This window comes from Lynx rufus, unplaced genomic scaffold (assembly GCF_022079265.1).
Source record: "Lynx rufus isolate CCGP_SWC_20201006 ecotype Redwood Valley unplaced genomic scaffold, mLynRuf1.p SCAF_10, whole genome shotgun sequence".
In the NCBI taxonomy this organism is placed as follows: Eukaryota; Metazoa; Chordata; class Mammalia; order Carnivora; family Felidae; genus Lynx; species Lynx rufus.
This window is the reverse complement of record NW_025814824.1, coordinates 64,248,868-64,253,449: the sequence shown is the minus strand read 5'-3', so window position 1 is coordinate 64,253,449 and position 4,582 is coordinate 64,248,868. Positions and strand designations below refer to the sequence as shown.

At 36.4% G+C, this 4,582-nt stretch overlaps 1 pseudogene; it reads right to left on the bottom strand.

The window, feature by feature from the left end:
* Window positions 1–3,481: 3,481 nt before the first annotated feature.
* LOC124526253 (voltage-dependent anion-selective channel protein 1-like) lies at window positions 3,482–4,336 on the bottom strand (annotated as a pseudogene).
* Window positions 4,337–4,582: the final 246 nt, after the last annotated feature.

Sequence of the window (4,582 nt, the reverse complement as noted above, 5' to 3'; positions counted from 1 at the left end):
TGCATTAGGAGATCTGCACTATGTCCAACAAAATCACAATACAATCAGGTCCCAGCTATGTCTATTCATATCACATTCCACTGCATTTAACAAGTTAGAAATGATATGTTGATAAAAGAATGATTAGTAACGAATCTGGCTACTTCACATGATGCTTAGAACCAACATAATATCCATCTGATATGACTCTAAGAGAGTGTTGCTTCATATGGATTTCAAAATAATTAACAAACTTCTGTTGAAGTCTTTTGGTGAGAGACTATGCCAACAAGACGTTATAAAAGGAGAATAGGACTGAGATTCACCTAGCCTGAGTTTCATCCCTGTATCTGCCGTTTACTGTTTTTGATATTGAACACAATTATCTCTTCTCAGACTGTTTCCTTAATTGACTCTAGGCTTCAGAGAAGTCATTCATAATGCTTTTGTACTTCCTGTGTGATGTGTTTATGAACATAGCAGTGAATCTTTTTGGGTTGTAGTTCTTATTTCATTACTTTTTTCTTCATTCTCAGTAACAATTGCTGGATTAAAATGAATACTTTCATAGGATTTCATGCATACTCTAAGAAAGAATACCCTACAGAATATTTTTTAGCCGAATACTGGAAAATATAGTAATGAATTTGCCATTTCTATTGATTAGCTTGTCGTATTATTACATATAATGGCAGAATGTATTACAATTACTTCCTCATCATGGTAGGTGTAAATTGCCTAAATTCTTGCCATTAAAAATTAGATTGACATGCACAGTGTTCACTTCAAAAATTTATTTGAGATGATTAATATTATTACATATTAAATACAAAGTAATTTATTTGAAAATAGTTAACATTGTACTACTGATAATGCTACTTGTTAATTGCCTGAAATTATTTTAAATCAGAATTTTGCCATCTGCCCAATAATAAAATTTGTGTTCCTACCATTTTTCCCCCATTTTACACTAATTTGATACATTGGGGTGCTCTACTAATAACAGAGTATACAACTCCAGCTTAACTTTTATAAGTTAGTTAAGGAATGGTTAAGTCAGTATAAAGATACACTAGTTAGAAATCGTCTTTATTTATTTTTTTTTCTTTTTTTTTTTCAACGTTTTTATTTATTTTTGGGACAGAGAGAGACAGAGCATGAACGGGGGAGGGGCAGAGAGAGAGGGAGACACAGAATGGGAAACAGGCTCCAGGCTCCGAGCCATCAGCCCAGAGCCTGACGCGGGGCTCGAACTCACACACCGCGAGATCGTGACCTGGCTGAAGTCGGACGCTTAACCGACTGCGCCACCCAGGCGCGCCGTGAAATCGTCTTTATTTAGAGAAGTGTTGACTGTCTTGTGAATACCATTCCAACATCCATGACAAAACTGGAGAATAGCTACCACCATATAGTAAATTGAAAACTGTTGCTGATATCACAAAACAGCATATAATTCACCCAGTACTTAATAATGCTTTTTTATTTTAATTTCATAATCAGAAGATATTTTTGAAGGACATCACACAGAAAAAATTCAGTCTCAGCCACTTTCTTTACTATGTTTAATAAGGAGAGACATTGTAGCAGAAAGATGATCTTATTCTGAAGAGAGCCTGGGTTCAAATTCCAGTTATCAGTTTTGTTAATTTTGAAGAAAAAAATATTATAGGATTATTTGAAGCTTACATGAGATAATGAACTTAAAATTGTCCTACACCTGGATGATATGCAGTGCCTATTATATAAAGCTCCTGTTTTGTCAGAATTTTAATTTGAGCCCCAAATTATCTCTTCTTCTGAGCTTCTGTTATTTCTCCTTCCTGTGGTATAATACATATTTTATAAAATAATATACTATATAACATGATGTTTAATATAATGGGTTTATAAGTCTAATTGCTTTGGACATGAATCTTGGCTTTGCCACTTACAAGATGTAAGAACTTAGGCAAGTTATGTAATTTTTTCAGTGTTCAGTTTCCTCACACATAACATGGAGAGCACATTTCACCTTACTCAAAGGAGAGGTATGAGTGATACATATAAAGTAAATAAAATAGTACCTGGTACGTAATAAACATTCAAGATTTAGCTGCCATTACTATTTAAGAATAGTGAGTTCTTCACACCTGGGTACTACTTCTAGTAATGTGTATGTGTGTGATCTTTAAAGATAAAGAAATTAAAGGGCACAAGAAGTTCTTTAACCTTGTTAGTGTAAGAAATCCATTAAATCAATTACCCATCTAATTACCCACATAGCAGCTTATCCTTAAAGGATGAAATGTGTAATGACCAATACATTTTGCAACTATCCAATAATATTAAAACTAGAGAGATAATTACTATCTAATTAAGAGTGAGATTAATCTACAAGAACAATAAATAAAAGTTAAATAATTTATTAGTATAATTATTTGATGAAAAATATTTCATATATTTGAAGAGTATAATTAATATTTGAGATAAAATGTTATATACACACACACAAAGATTGGGATCATTCACGGAACTCAGCTAATTTTTTGCTATCTCACCTAAATTTATAAATTCAGGTTAAGAAAATTATCTTGCTAGGTAAAACCATTAGTGAACCCTTCAAATTTTCATTTACTAAAAAGAGTGAACTTTTTTTTTAGGTTTTAATATTTTATACAAGTTTTACTTTACGTGATGTTAATTACAGCATTTTTAAGGGGAGGATCTAATTCCACACAAAATGGAAGACTGTAAAATGTACCCATTAAACTACGAAAAAATAAACTGAGTGGCAAGAATATAATAGAAGTCCAATTTAGATTTCAAGTGTTGTCACCATGTGATTACATTCACAGAGACTCTTGCCAGCTTACAGCTGGGACTCTCAGAAGCTCTTTCATAATATGGTGCAAGGGCACAAAAACACAATGTGAGAGGGAATTAAGTCATGAATTACTGGCTTCATCACATCCACCTTCTCCACCCCAAAATGGCACAAAAGAAATAGCTATCCTGCCTTGCAGACTACTTTTGGTGTAAATGAGGTGATGACATGAGATGAAAACAGTTCATGAAAATCTGTCTAAAAAAAGTCTCTTTAAGATGAGTTTGTATGCACCACAATGAGTCTCTCCTTCATTTGGGTAGGAAACCAAAGTTCAATTCTCAGGAAGTCATAATTTCATTCATTTACTCAATACCAATTCACAAAGTGCCTACAAATTATCAGCTTCCACTTGCAGCCATTACTAGATAAAAAAGAAGCCTGACATCTCTAGAGGAGCCACTAAGTTCCCCCCAAGTCTACAGCTGAAAGGATTTTTTTTTTGGCATTGGGTTTCTTCTGTACCTCTGAAAGGCTAACACCTTAAACCTGAATCATCTTTAACCAGCTGTAAAATATCTAACATGATATTTAGCATTACTTGCATCCCAGACACACAACACGAAAAGGTACACTAAATTTTCAAGCTAGCTATGATCAAAATAGTTTAAAAATAAACTATTGTACAGTATTCATTTAGGCCTGAAATTCCAGTCCTAGACCAAGCTTGTGGCCACCTGCATTGACATTCTCTCCATCCAGCAGATCTGATAGCATTGGTTAGATACCTGGCTTTAGGGTCTGAGTGTACCTGAAACCTATCAGGCTGGAGCTCGAGTGTTCGTTTTAGCTGTGAAGCAGGTGTCAGGGTCCACGTGATCCTTGGCTGCTGTTCCAAAGCGAGTGTTACTACTTCCTGCTGTCCAGGCCAGATTAACAGCAGTCTCTAAACTTCTTGTTCACCATCTGATAAATGGAGCCACCAAACTCTGTCCCGTTGTTTACGTTAGTATGGAGCTGGAATTCGTCAGTCTTGGAACAATCCGCAAAACTCCTCTAGGTCACTGGTGACTTTGCAGTCTCAAAATTCATCTGGTGGCCAGCCAGCCAGCCTTCATAACCCAGCGCCAGAGCGCCCCAGACTGGAGGGCTGGGGAAGTTGAAATCCATGTCATGGCCCAGGTGGATGTGTTCCCGCTTATACCCTGTCTTGATGTAGCATTTTCCCTCCTGTGTTTGGTGAGAAGGATGGATCAAAAGTCAGCTTCAATCCACGTGTAAGCTGATCTTCCACAGTACTGTGTCTAGTGTGTTGTCGGTGTGCCTTTTCTCCCTAAACACCTGAGCATATTCAGCCCATCTGTACTTGGTTTCCAGACTGCCATCACTTTGGTGGTCTCAGTGTTGGCTGAACCTGATCTTGTAAATTCTAGTCCATTCTCAGATTTTGTTTTCGAGTCACGTTTTATTAAGCCAAACCCATAACCCTTGGGGAAGACATCCCTGGAAGATTTGCCAGGATCAATCAGCATACGTGGGAGGCATAGCCATCATCTACTCAGGGGCAGTGGCAGCGGGTTCAGCGGCGGCTACCGTGGGGGCTGCCCAGCAAGGAACTCGTGACAGTGAACATTTTTTAATGAATGTGGGTCACCTTAAGAATGAAGACTTTTTTCTGTCATCTTTATTATTTATGAATAGTTTAACATTTGAAGTTCTAAACTATTGGAAACTATTCAGATAGAGAAACAGTTATAAAATGTTCCATTTAAATTTGCCATTGATCTGACCTGAGCT